The sequence below is a fragment of the Trachurus trachurus genome (assembly GCF_905171665.1).
Source record: "Trachurus trachurus genome assembly, chromosome: 13".
NCBI lineage: Eukaryota > Metazoa > Chordata > Actinopteri > Carangiformes > Carangidae > Trachurus > Trachurus trachurus.
The window spans coordinates 15355939-15371704 of NC_139892.1; positions in this window are offsets into that span (position 1 = coordinate 15355939).

Genomic DNA, 15766 nt, shown 5'->3' on the forward strand with positions numbered 1-15766 from the left:
AGAAACATATAGGCCTTTTTAGACATGGTCCTGTAGATGTTCAGATGGCTTCACCTCCAATAGATCATCAGAAAAAACATTTGACTTATTGACACACTCACACAACATTTTATTTAATGTAAATGTCAAAGATGTTGATATTTTGGTGCAAATTTAAAGTATTTACTATACCCATTGTCCTTGGACATCACTTGTTTATACGAAAACCTGTCTTATATCATTTTTAGTTTGTGATTGGGATCAACATAGAGCTTCAAAGATGTTTGTAGGTCCGCACTCGAACAATCACACAACCAGGTTTACCTCTTACTCCTGAAAGTAGAGTCTGTTTGTCAGGAAGTGAAGTTTTAAGCCCCGCAGAGGACCAGACTGGAGCCTCGTGGCAGCTCCGCAAAAGGGAGCTTTATTTTTAGCTGTTCAACAACAGGAAGGAGAAAAGGAGGCCAATTCTACCTGGCAAGATATGTAGGAATGATGACATCGGCTCAGTGGAGTGTAAACTGAGCATGGGGAGGTTGGTACAGTTTGATAGGTTGAACACTGTTGGGGGAGAGAGGGGGTGAGAAGTGAGGTAAAGAGAGAAAATAGACAGTGGAGCTGTGACAGAGGTTTCACAGCATAGGACTCAGGTCAGAAAGTTTCTCTGCTGATCAGCCCCAGCAGTGATATATAGGATTCCCATAATCCTCTGGATAAAGAAAGAATGGAGAATTCAATCAGCACAGTTATCGTTCATGCATATACTGCCTCATAACCCCAGTCAAAGTCACATTTGAGAGAAGCTATTTATATCTTTAAATATCAAACACAATTGTATCATTACAAAGTGGGAAAAAAACAAGAGTAAACAGGATGAGTTCTTAGCTTCCAAGATAATATCAGCATATTTCAAGTTTGCTATCATCCTTGAATTTATAATCAGAGTACGACCTTTTACTGGCTGGCACTCACATAATATTATTTGAATGCTTGCATATCAAAGTAACATCAGCATATTAATGTACAAGAAAAAAACAACAACAGTACAGTTTTGGTATAATCATGCATCTTAATTCCAGAGGTGCCCTACACCATCAGAGTGTAGGACAAAATAGTGCTGTGACTACATTTTTCGTACCACTTATTATTGGTTTCAGTGTATTGAGAAGCCAGCTCACTTTGCGTTGCAATGATATTTAACACTGACGTTAGCAGTAATGTAGTGATTTGATTTCTTTAATACTTTGAGATTCTCAGTTCGTCTGGATGTCATACCAGCAATTTTTCTTATTGTGTAGTTATTTACTAATTATGAATGAAATGTTTTCCCCATATCAATATAGTAAATACCCATTTTTAAATCTTTTTTTATTATTAATTCTGTTCCCATTGGTATACAGCAGTTGCTCACCTTTGACCTGTCTTCCTCATAAGGCCTTTCTTTGTACATACTGTACTGTGCTGACAGCTCTCAGTATAGGCATGTGACCCGCATACTGAAATCTCGAACTTGGCTCAGCGTGCGATTGGTGGTACTGCATGTTGGAGATACTGCTGTTCTCAGTGAGTGCCGCTTTTCAGTGATTCGTTCAGGTACCAGGAACAAGCGAATTCAATGCTTGTCTCATGACAGACTGCAGATGCTGCGCCTGCAGTGCTTGGCGAGGAGCGCTTTTGTAGCTTTGTTGTTAGTTTTGTTGTTGTTTTCAGAACGGGTGTATAAGTGTATGAGAAGACACAAACTGCCAGCTACTTTGTCAGTATTCACCTGCATGGAAAACACAGTATATGCCCTCAGCAAACTGTTTACACTTTGTCATTTGAGATATCACATTGTGCATTACAACAGAAAGCATGAATTGCTTCCTGGCTTTGGGTTGTTGGAGGTCTGTCAGAGTGAGAATGGGAAAAAATTCAGTTTGACATTCAGCTGCCCACAACGAGTTGTTTAAAACACAGTGCACTCTGCACGCTCCCAATCCTAAATGATCAGAGAAGACAAGCATCATCTTAACCTACATTTCAGCTTGTTGTGTTCCCTCTGTATCACCTGTAGGCTGCACAAAACCCTGCCAGACCCACCTCCACCCACCCACCAGCTTGAAGTACTGCCAACATTTTAAATGCAAATAACATATCAGGACAAACTATACAGCAGCCTTTTTAGGAGGCATTTTTGTAGATAGAGATTAGTGAATAATTTAATGGCAAATCCAATCTGCAAGTCACAAGGGTGGCATGCCTGCGTGTTAACTTGGCTTACAAGGTAGTGCTGCAGGGAAAGGCCTTCTCTTCTTTTCATTACAGAGTGCAGATTGGGAAATGGATCAGGCTCTGCATTCATTAGTGTGCACACAGCGGTGTGATTACGGCACACAGACCTCCAATTCCTCACCTGTCGGGATTTTCTCACAGGGAAGTATTTTTCAAGGGGGGGGGTGAACGTTTCCCCTCATAAACACCTTTGATTTCAGCTTTCTCCAAGTATGACAACCATTAGCAGTTAAATGGCATTAGGTGCAATTAAAAGAAATGGCGGGGAGGTAATCACTAGGTGCCCAGAGCTATCACCTCCACTGATGTGTCTGAAATATGCATAAGGAGGAGAAGGCAGTGGCACAGGACCGGGTTCAGCCTCTAATTAAGAGAGAATGCCCCCAGTAACTCAGATGTCATGGAAACAGCTTGATGGTAAAAACTCAGGGGATGAAAGGTCAAGCTAGAAACCCAACAAATCAAGATACTGTATGTGCACGTGTTCTCAGACTATTACAAAACTCCCTGGAGCAGGCTTTTCAGACTTCACAATTATAGTATTAAATTATCTTTGATTGTGCTCTTTCAAAAATTTAAGAAGGCTTTTCATCTCTTTTGGAGATCGCTTTAATAATAGCCTTATAAATCAGAGCACACAGTAAACTAATTAACAAACATCTGATATCCCAAAATCCATCCCCACTTGTGTATTTTTCTTGTTTCAGAAATGTAATCAATAAATAATGCTGGCAGCATCCGAGAGTGTGACTGAAATGTAAATGAGATTTGGTTTTTAACTCCCATGTTCCGCCGTTGGTTGCAGGTCTTCCAGGGAGTTATTTTTGAGCTAAATTTAGGTCACGACTCGCAAGGTGTTATTTTTAAACATCAGCCCCTTTAGCCAGTGTCTGAGCCACAATAACTTCAAGCAGGCTTGATTTGCATTTTTTAAAAGGGACAGCAGGGAGATTTGGTTATATCAAGAACATGGAGAGTGGAAGTGATGAGTGGTGTTGTGTCTGGCTCCGGTCAGATCCATTGTGATGTGGGAATGAGACAGGTCACGCATGAAAACACAGGCTCACTTCTCAGCATATTGAAATGAAAGTGGCTGACTTGGATGCTTGCATGACACTGTGAGTCACACAGACGGGCTTTAATTAGTTTCTAGGTTCCGTGTTACAATCCTCAGTGTCTATATTTGGATGTTGAAAGGCTTACTTCTCATATTTGTTCCAGAGTTTAACTTCGCCATTAATGTTTGGCTCTGGTGACTGGCCACATTTTTTTTTTATTTTTTTTTTGCAAAGAGGTAAATGATTTGTGAAAAATGACTTCCATGGCCACAGAAGGCGTACGTGTCATTGATGGCTTTTCCACTTGACCCCTTTTCCATTACAGAATTTGACAGAGCTTGTATTTAATATTCTGCTACTATTCTGGGTCTTTCAAAGATCCAATTAGACTCCTGAATTTACTGGATTATGACACGACCATTTGGGATTTAAAAAGCTTCGGTTCAGTCTTTGTAGAGGATTTATCATAGATAGCGTAGGGGAGAAAAATTTAATTGGTGCTCTATTTGTGTGTGTAAAAACATACACTAAGAAACCATCAATTTGCATTTCATGAAATTACACTTGTGCTGAGATCCAGGTATACAGCTGTAATGATGGGTGTCTGTAAAGTGTGTTAAAGATCATATAACATAAACAAGTAAAAGATGCTAACTGTGCTAGTTTTGTTTTGTCTGTGAATCTCCAATGTTGTTGCACTACACCCGCCTCATCTGAGCCAGTAACCATTGATACACACTGCACTTTCACCAGTCAGCCTATCTAAAGCAGCAGTGATGGGTGGGGCACAAAGGCCTCATCCAGAATTTTTAAGCGAGGAAGTTTGTGACAGATTGAACTCATGCTAACGCACTGAGAAAATTCATTATTTACTACACTTCATTATGCTGTGTGGTTCACACCTGCTCATGGTAACATACACACATTAATGCCACTCTGTTCTGTAAAAAAAATATGCCATCTTGCTTCAAGGAATCCCATCAGACATCTTTGTGGAGGCACCGGTAGTGAAAAGCGTGACCTACATGATGTTAACAACAGCCTCCCTGTTACACTGTGCATCCAATTTACACATTCAGATGTTTTATTTTGAAACAGTACCGCTTTTCCATTGCCAAGGCAAGTAGCAAATTAGAAATCATATTGCAGATGACTGGCTGTATTTGTTTTCCATTGCCTTCTGAATTTCATCTGCCGTGCTTGACTGATGCCCCTCTTCACGTGGTGCAGGAGCCCACACCATTTGTCTGAGCTCCTCCATTTTTTATGCGCTCAGGAGTTCTTGCAGTTTTTTTTTTTCCTGTCACATTTTGAGTAATTTGTTTGCTGAATCACACAAAAGCCACTCTCAGTTCAACGAGCATCCCTCAGGTTCGGCGAGGGAAAAAAAAAGTGTGCTCCTTCAAGCACAACTCTCATGTCCATGCAATGTTCTGATATTTTTCCCGGTTGTTTGGCGTGCCAGGGGAAAACACACATTGTGTATTCACCAATCACAAACAGCAAGTGACAGAGGATATTCCGCCACAGTGGCCAGATATGTGAAATCTCTGGGAATGAGTTTCAGCTTGCGTCGTGCCAGAGTGATCTGCAAGTATAATGGATCTGGCCTGCACAGGCTTATCCAAAGTAAGGGAAGTATTTAATGAATTTAAAAGACCTATTTAGTATTACACCGTTGTGGAGCGATGCATCCATCATTTGTTGGACTATTCCCTCACAGCCTTGTCTACTTGACCATGACATTGCCACTATAGTGTTACCGTGAAATGGATGTAATTAGAGTCATTGTATTGGATGTTCACACAATTAAGTGACCCAAGCATCTGATGCTTTCCCCTTAAGGTTTTCATCTTAGTGTGCTCCTAACCCAGCCTGGGCTGTGATATTCAACCATGCTCAAGGTGAATTCTCACTGTGCAAGTGTTTTATGGCATGTCTGGAAATGATTCTTGTTTGCTGTGGACAGGCGAGCGATATATCACCATACCGTCTTTGCCTTCCGCTTCCTCTCCATGTACTTAATTTCTGTCTGTTGGAGCTCATTAAACAGGGCTAAGGGACTGGGTGAAGTGAGCTGTATGTCCCGAGGAGGAAGCTTGTCTTCCAAAAGCATTACCATAACCTAGCGCATCTATCCTCCAGGCGTGCCAGTCTGCCTCTCCCCACTGTTTGCAGTGGCCCTAAGCTATGTGTGTATATTTGCTATTATTAGGTGGAGAACTGCTGGAAGGTATAGAAATATGCCAGGGAGGGCAGCTATTTTTAACAGCTGGTGCTTGGCCTTGATCCTTCTTTTCCTCGCTCTTTTTTTCTTTCATATTAAAGCATGCTGCGTGCTCTCTTGCACTGCTGCGAATTGTTCCATGTGCTGGCTGGGCATCAGTACATCGCCCCGTCTTTCAACTCCCTGTCCACCTTCCAGGCCCAAGTGCTGATAAATCACAATGCTCTTCCACCTCTTTTAGCTCCCACATGGCAACAGACAAGAAGACATAGAAGTTGGTGGCCGCAGAATATAATAAAGTGTGACGTTTATTAAGGATATCACAGGTTTGCGTGGGTTCTATTTTTAGAAAACTTATCTTAGATCTTTTAAATGGACTCAGCCTGCAGCCAGTTAATGGACCGCATACAGCATCCTGGCTTTTAAATAGTTTCTTGCAGACGCTGTGCAAAAATCCATTCATATAGTCTGTGATATACACCGTAGTCCTCACTGACATTGCAGTGCTAATGTAGGCAAGAGTACCCCTCCTCTTCCACTATGCAAGCACCACAAGCTGAAAACTGCTCCAGAAGCAGCTCTCTCTCTCTCTCTCTCTCTCTCTCTCTCTCTCTCTCTCTCTCTCTCTCTCTCTCTCTCTCTCTCTCTCTCTCTCTCCCTCTCTCACACATGTGCTCTCTCACTCTCTCCTCAAACATTTGTCTTCACGGTTTTGTTTGACTATCATTTCCTCCTCTCGTTCCAACACTACAGAACATTTTCCACTCGCTTTCCATTCAGGTTTTTTTTTTGTCTTTGACCCCTAACTATCCCTTTCCATCCTGCCAAAAGAGAAGAAACAGGTGGAAAAAAATAGAAAAACCTTTCTCCTTCCTTTCCCCTTTCAGCTGCTTGCCTCAGATGCACGCAGCAGTGTTATCAACCACTTTAACAATCACTAGATAAGATAATCTCTTGATTTCCTTGATCATATTGTTTCTGGGACAAAGACATGAGAATGATATGTCTCTGTGATTATATCATCATCTAAAAATATCCAATTTGTGAGCTGTCATTCTGTACCTGGAGTGTAGCAGCACAGTGGAACATTTTCTCTCCTCTACCCATTCATCTGTATAAACAAAACAAAAAACAGCATGACTTAACTGCTTTGCATCCACGGAGTTATTTTTGGTATGGAACATGACAGGTATAATTATGACGGCCATATGGCATTTTATTTTCTTATCTGTATTTTGACGGCAGCGCAGAGGTCACTCCAATGCCCGTGTTCCACGCTGAAGTTAACAGTGTTGTCAAGGCTACCGCATGCAGGATGTGAGCTCAGTGCAGAACACATCATTTTCTTGTTCCATTTCTAAAGCCATGACCACAGTCTATGCTCCATGCATAGTCTGTTGTGTTCCAGTTATATGACTAATAATGAACACCACGCCAGCTGAAAAGAGGCTTGGGAATCAAAGTGGAGGAAAAAAAATGCACATCTGAATTTTCTGTGACACTAAAAAGAGATTTTATCCAGATTGAAGGCCTGTAACGTCAACCTCTACTATTACATGCTCCATAGCAGTGAATGTCATCACCCACGGAGAAAGAGCAGGGAAAGAGAGAATGAAGGTTATGAAAGACTGTAGATGGAAAACGAGAGAGGAAGTGACAGAATGAGAAGACAGAGAGGCTGCACAGCTGGCATCGGCCCAGCGAATTCATTTTGTGGGGCCACAAATCAGTCAGTGTTATGTGAGTCAGAATCCACAATTTGTGTTTGCGACGAAACAACAGCAAGTGCTCACGGTGTTGGAGCACGATCAAAGTGGATTGCCGTGCAAGTGAACACACCCACTGGAGCGGACCTGGAAAACATTTTGCTTTTAATTCACCTAAGCTCCATGTTTAGCTTATTTAATGAACACTTGCATTAGAAGCATTAAATACAGTCCTCTTATCCACCTACAGCGCAGAGGCTGACCCTACGTAGTGCAGACCAGTTCAGTCATGCATAAATGGCAACTATCCCCACGAGGCATGTCGTGTACAAAAAATACCTTGTTTAACCTTATCTTGTGAGTGTACATTCAGTAAAACTGACTTTCACCATTTTATAGAGGAGAGTAGCATTAGGCCTGACACTTCCTATACCAGTGTAATATACTGTATTAGCAGTGAATATTACAACACACAGATTAAGCTACCAAATCAAAACACACACATCCGGGAATGCAATGTGAATACAATCCAGTATGACTGTATTACAGTGCATCTCTAATAGAAATACCTCCTCTTTTTTTCATGTGCAGCAGCCATAGCGCTCGGTACATTAATGAGCTAGGTGATATTTAGTGGGTGGCCCTCCTGACTAAAGCAAAGTGACAGCTGCATGCTAGGTTGTAATTTGTTTCTTATAAAACCCCAGTTCGGTGTCCAAGCTCATTATATGTGAGAATGTGTCACAAGCTGTATTTCACTGGTAAGTAAACAGCGGTTTCGAGCGCACAAAACCTACAATCTCTCGGGCTGATGCAAGATGGAATCATATCTCTGCTAAGATATGCCGTGCCAAGCTGCAGCGCTATGCATCTGACAAGGCTGCCATCTTTCTGTGTACTGTGTATGAAAAATGCATTGATTTACAATTTGTTGGCTCACCAAGAATTAAAAAGGAAACAATGTTTTTTGTCATCCACATTTATTCAGTCTGAATGTTCTAGTCCAAACTGCTTCCATAGATAAATACTAACAGTAAAAACGATATTCACACAAATAAAAACATGGGTGTGTTCAGGCTCTGCCCTGCACCTAATTACACCAGTCTCTCATGAAGCAGAAAATCTGGGTTGTGAAATCCCAGGAATTTAAAGTCTTGGTCACTCACACTGAAATGCATTGCATGTTACAGTATACATGGCTGATGGGAATAGATACAATTTAAATGTAATTTGAGGTGGGTGCATACAAATCAGTACCATTTATTTCCCATGGACAGATTTTACATCTTAAACTAAATTTAAGGGATAAAAAAAACATGCTTATTATTCATTGCTGATGATTTTGTAAATAGGTTTGGAAGCCTCAATTCATTACGGAAGATAATATCGACCCCTGCGGCTATGTTTTTTGATTAGTTCTGATATTTGAATTAACTAACTCACCTGCCAATCAATTAATTATACCCCAAAACAAAAAGGTGGCTATAGCTAGGTTATTAGTTATAAAATAAATGAACAAGCACATGTGTCAGTACGTGTATTTTGTTGCAAGTGCTACAGTGTTTATTAATGACACAACAGCAGAGGCAAAAAAAAAAGTTGTTATTATAATTGTATATTTAGCACTCTGTCATGAATCTGTATCAAATTGTGTATTGTCACGCTCACAACCCCCTGGATGGACGAAGAGCAGATTTTAAAAAACGCAGCATGGCACGTACTGGGACATAAACCTCTTTAAATTATTAAGAGAAAGTCCTCTTCTCCCTGTTCCGTTCCAGGCCTATTTATGCAGTGTTTGCATTTGAACAAATGGAAGTGGCACACTGTTAGACTATTTTTGTAGCAAGAGGTTGAAGCAATCTCTATTTAGAGTTAGCTGCAAGCCATCCCACAGGAGCTGAGACTTGTAGCTGCATTTGATTGTGTTTCTTCTGCCCACGTCTCAGGAGCATTTGCATCTACTCAAGCGTGAGAGTTTCCATAGAACGTGGTTCAAACATGATTGACATGTGGGACAGACTGAACCTCCATTATCATATTCATTACCTGTGTTATTGGAAACCACACATGCAGGGCTGAGCTTGACACCTCATACGCAGGCAAACTTCCCCAGGAGACATGAGGTTACCCGTGCCTCTTTTTCTCTGGCTAATGTTAGTCTGGTAAGGGAACTACTTCCATCACAACTTGTTCTATCCAAGCTGTGACTGGGTCTGCACGTGGCGGCATCCCATCAGGATGAATTAGGAAGACCATGAATACACTTGTCTGTGAGGAAGGAGGCAGGGAATCAAGACAGACATTAGAGTAGCACCACCATGGCATTAAGCTGAACTTATTCGATTTACATCAAATGATTGACCTGGATAAGAGCAGAATGTTGGAGCTGTTGTGCTTTCATCAGAAAGAGGACGACATATCTTCTTTTTTTCTAACTTTGGTGATAAATGAAACCTGTACCCACTCTGAAAGGTCAGGACGGAGATGGAAGCTTGCGTTCGCAGCCAGAAAGGTGATGAATCGAAACCGTGATAAGCAGAAATGAACTTTTTTATCCGTGTAGTCGGCTGCTTTGTTTTTGATAATCCGCTGCTGTTATATCCCATCCATCAATGAAAACAGATTTGATGTGTTGCTAGACAATGATAATCATTCAAAATGTTTGCTGGCAGCATCATGAAAATGAGAAGTGAAAGGAGACTGTTTAACTGTGTATGCATTTTCATTTCCCTCTTTTTGTCTGTGATCATGTAACAGATCATCTAATTTTGTATGTGTGTATGTGTCACTTGTAAGAGCTAAAGTCAAGAAATCATGCGGAACCAAACACCAGTTCCAACACACTATGAAAGGACAAATCAATTGATTGATTTGTGTAAGTGTGTAAATCCTGGTCGCCTGCAGATGGTCCTCAAATCTCCTCAGTGTGATTAGCAGCTTCCAACTGAGAATGCTAAGTAGCCCAAACAGCACACATATCAGAGCCCAGCAGTGGCGAACTGTGAGTATTAGAGCTAGGCCTTCCACCAACCCAACCGCCCCTCCTCCCTCCCTCCCTCCTAGACTGTCCCTTCACTTGCCTGTCATGGATTTTGTACAATAATTCTGTTGTTTTTGTTAGTTTTCTACACAGAGCTTAAACAGTGAGGACAAGAAAAATGACTTAAAAAAAACTCTACGCATCCCCCTTTTGCACCAGTAAAATAAAACCACTAACACCAGCTTTTCCCATCAGCAGTGATGTAAACATGACCCCCAAGTGGACACGCTAATTCTCTTCCATTTTCCATGCAGTGATGTCTTTCAGAGCAGACAAACACTGCAAGGCAGACCTGTCACCTGCCCAGCACTGCGCTGTTAAGCCACTGTGACCATACACCTTCTGCTGAGAGCACGCTGTACTTGGGGCAACACAAAATTAGTGGACAAAACATCTCACACATAGGCTTCAATCCAGGGATTAGACACAACCGGTCCATTTTACCAGTCTGCACAGCAGCTGGAAGCTCACTGTTTTCATTTTGGTTGTGTATGACCAAGATGTAAAAGCTTAAATATTTGTCAGTGTTGACAATCAACACATCGTTAGATATTTCTCACAATTCTACTGCTAAGTTCACTTCACAGAGACAATGTATCGTACCATGGTTTCAGCCCTCAGGAAGGCCAAGGGCAAACATTTTTGGTCCCACAAACCTATAAATCAAAATGTGAGTGCTTAATTTACCTGCCTCCATCTCAACAAACACATACGCCTCTTGGGGCTTCAGCACTTCTGTCCCTGCTATGAAGTCGAGTGAGCCTGCTAACCTTTTCTCTAACCTTTTCTGTGTCTATGTAACTAGAAGAAAATATCTGATTGGGCAAATTTGATAACTGAGACTAAAATTATAATGAAAGGAGAATAATTAGGAATTGAAAGAGATAAAATATAACATTTAAAATGCTGATATGTTTGGCCTTCTGTGAAGGCCTATTAGGCCCTGAGGGTTCCTCACTGGAGCTCAGACAGAGGGGGTTGTGTTGTTGGGGTGTGTGTGTGTGTGTGTGTGTGTGTGTGTGTGTGTGTGTGTGTGTGTGTGTGTGTGTGTGTGTGTGTGTGTGTGTGTGTGTGTGTGTGTGTGTGTGTGTGTGTGTGTGTGTGTGTGTGTGTGTGTGTGTGTGTGTGTGTGTGTTGGCTGTATGGTTGTAGTCTGCTGGCAACATTTGGTATTTATCTGAGAGGCAGTTCCTCTAATGGCTTGATCACTGTGATGATACAATGCCAGAGCAGAGAGGAGCGTGTTTCTCCTTTAACCCCTGACAAGGAAAGATATTTATGGAGCATCAGTGATGTTTCATCAGACTAACTCAGGCACTGTGAGGCACAGTGATGCCTCATAATCCTCTGTATCACAAAAAAATCCCTGCACAGTCAGAAGTTTGTGTGAGTGTGTGTGCGCGTCACATAGTTCACATTGCCCAATAAGGATATCATTGCATTGTGCTGAACTTTTCATTTCTTGGCATTCTTTCTTGGTAGGGCTTGTCAAAGAAATGATCTTGCTCCACTGGTCCCTGCATCAGTCACGCCTCAGCCCGTAGTTGCTCTAGAAAATTGCCTGGGCTTTAGAATAGTCTGCGGCTCGGGCCACGGAATTGTCTGTGACCAATATCGTTTTTTCCTTTAGAAAAAAGATTTGTGTGTTGTTGTTGTTTTTTTCCCCCATTTCTGGGGTTATTCAGGCAGCCCCAAAGCACGCACAACATAATCCTACATCATATTTTGTCTGGTAAAAAAAAAAAAGAATCACATAGCTCATTTTATCCTTTGGCTCCACGTGTCCTTATATTTATTTATTTTTCTTTCTACTGGAATCTGGCTTTGGGCACATATTTATCTGACAGGAATCCCACAATCTTTATACTATAGAAATAAGTGGCACAAAATCATGCATATTTGATGCAGCTGCTAGTAGCAGCAGCAGCCTGCTACACATGGAGTCACGCTGAGGTCAGTCACTTCTCAACTGCTGATGTAAATCAGTCTCCATGCAACAATAATGTGACTGACTGATAGGTATCTAATTAGAAAGACATTTTCAAAGACAATGTTTTTGTGAAAATAGAAACTCAACCAATATTCTCATTTGCTAATTAAAGTAATTTATACCTCAGTTTCTGATTACATGAACTGTTGAAAAAGTCATATTTAACATCCATGCCTCCTCGTAAACCTGCTGTAATTTATTTTTGGCCAATTTAGCAGCTTGGAAACAGGTTGGAAATAAAATGTGTTTGCAAACAACTTCTTAATTAAGCATGCAAAGCAACATTAGCATTCATTTGCTGCCATTCTTGTGTCCACCTAAATCCAGCATTCACTCTCCAGCATTCACTCCCCTCTACTTTCCATTCACTCTAACAACAACTCCTGAGGGAAATATCAGGCTCTTTAGCAGCAAAACGCTCCACCATCTTCTCCAGCTTCTTGCTAATTGTGTCTGCTGCAGCAGAGGGCAGGTAGTAGCCTATATAGTCGAGGTGCAAGTGAACCGAAACAGTAAAGCTGCCTGAAAACCAAATTAGCGAGTAAAAAAAATACTGAACTAAGGGGAACTGCAGTCTGTGATAATTCTCTCACATTTATTACTGTTAATATAAAATATTGTAACAGCATCTTTAACTACATTTTCTAACGCAGGGGTAGGCTTTACAGGACCTATATCTCATAATCTACTGTTACTTTCATACTGTAAATGAAATACCTTCATTTGAGCATGATTGTTCCTGTGTCTACATTTCTTTTTTTTCTCCACATGATCAAGCCTCTCTCCACAGCAGATCATTTTACATCTATAAATTGAAATAAGGTCCCTTTGGCCTTAGTTACATGACATATATTTTTAGTACAAATAGCCCTTTCATAAATGCAATCACACATTTGACCTTGCAGGCTCCACTGGCCAAGAGAGCAGCTATAAGGGGATATAGAAATGTCCCTCAGTCACTTGACAGACAAATGGAACAGGTTTGTTCAAAAGCCCCTTGAAATCCTTGAAATCATTTACACAGTTGCCCTTCACTATTGGAATAAGAAGCAGTGGTTTCTTCTTTTGTGCAGAATTGAGCCTCCGTTTTCATTGAGTGCAGATACTACTAAAGTAAATGGTTCCCCAGTGGTATATATATAGCATGTGAGACTGGGGGATAATTCTTAAATATGCCCTGTGGTGTTACTCTCTAAGTGTTTACCAACAGCTTGGTCATTTCCCCGCGTGATGAATAGAGACGTGTTGAAGACGGATGCCCCCCAGCTACACCCACACCTGACATACAGTATGATGCAAAGCGTCTGCTGATTTACGCCGGCTCTTCGCCACCATATGGCTCACATCAGTCACTCCCCAATGACCAGGATGAAGACCACTTCATCAAGGAGGGCAGCAATGGTCATGGTAAGGATTGGACAAGGGGGTGAGGAAGGAGGGAGAGAGGGGATGGCGTGGCGGTGGGGGCTCACAGGAATTTTAAAATCAGCCAAATCAAACAATGGACTCTCAGTACTTCACTTGCTCAGTACCCCCCACTTCTCCCTAATCAAGCTGATCTTGTTTGTTTGTGAAACAAAAAATGCGTCCTCGAGCTCTCCGTCTTGTGTCAATAAACCTGAAGAGGCAAAGCGATCAATGACAAAGAAGCCATTCAATTTGTGTTTAAAACCGAGGCTAATCAGCTAATTTGTTTGGATCACTGTGGCGCTCTAAGCTTCCCACAAAAGTCTACTCAAACGTCCTGGTAATGGATATAAAGATTGTTTTTATAATTTTGCACAGGTCAGTTAACTGTTGAGGGATTATGGTTATATAAATGTCTTCTTTCTTTCATTTTAAAAATGTATACTCTCATTAAATAATAGCACTATAAAAGAATAGAGAAGTGTTTGGGACACAGAAGATTGGATTTCAGGTTGTATTCTTCTTGTTCGCAAATCGTGGTAATAAGGCACAAATTAGCTTACAAGGACTTTGTTTTAATAAAACGGCTTAATTTGTCAGGACAAGCTTCAGAGGTGAGGTTATAAAATGTGTGATGAAGGTGCACTTTAAAATGAAATGGCAGGACTTCACTTCTCAGGTTACATATGACACCTTCATGGTGGTACTGTGGTGTTCTTTTATACTCTCTTGCTAATGGAAAAGCATGTTTAAATAGACCAAACAACCTTCTCCAATTAAATATTTATTATACGTTTCTTTTTGGGTGGTTTCTAGAGACAGGCAGGATGCGACATTTTCCTGTATCCGCTGGTGTGGAAAATGCCAGTGTTGAGGAAAACAAATTCTAATGCAACATGCAATGTGGTGGAAATTATATTCAGACGTGATTGATCTGTTTATCCAGGATTGGAGCGGGCCACAATTTAACATTATTACCTTTCCCAAAGTCAGAGCCGTGTGATTTAAAATAAACAACCATCAGTCTTATTGCACTCCAATGACACCATCATGTGTGTTTGGCTTATTCAGCCGCGTACTCTTGCTTTGGTTGATGAATTCATTCATTCACTCGTTCATTCAATCATTCCCATTCAGCACGTTCACTTACCCACTGAGTCGACGAGATGTCAAATGAAAGTGGGTTTGCTGTTGGGTGCCTGGATGCGATTTCCGTCGTCTCAACCTCTCCTTTAATTAGAGCATGATAACATGTTTTTAAGCTCTATCCTTTCCTGCATCATGTTCCCCGTGAAAGGCTCATAAATAAATAGAACAGGAACATCCACTCTTGAACTCACTGGGCTTTACAGTCCAAGGAGACGAGTAAGCTCACAGTAATGTGGAACAGGAAGAGGTTTAAAATGGGTATTAACTCCTTGTCCTTTATCACAGTTTATGACAAACACAGAATGCAGATACTTGAGGTTTTAGATTTTGATAAAATATCCTCATCTTAACATTGCATGAGACATATTAATATATAATACAAATGGTCTGAGAACTTAACTGACTCTCTGTAAGTCATATTATGCCTACAACATAGCAAAAGGGAACATGTACACTAGTTTCAGTAGGTTCTTACTTCAGCGGTTATGCTCTGTATACTCAGTGCTGCTCTTCAATACAACTGACTGTCAGGATCAACTGTATGTTTAAAGAGAGGCTAAAATAATGAGCATTGACCTGGAGTACATTTATATTAGTGGCTAAAGGAGAAGCTGACAATTTGAATGCTCCAGAGGTAGGGTCGGTGGTACAGGAGCGAGAGAGCTTTACTGACGTATAAACAAATATCCGATTTGGATCAATAAGCCGCGTGGCCAATGCCGCTTTGAGATCCTTGCCATAAATCTCAGAGGGCCACCTTCTCCCTCATTAAATTATAAAGGAGCTGTGAGCCGTGAAACCCTAACAGCGGAGCATCACACTGGTTGCTAAAAATAGAGAACGACTAAACAAAAGACACATTTTTTTCCCTCCACATCCATATTGTTACTCAAGAATCCTTTTAACTATCCACTTTTCTCATTCCCTGAGGTC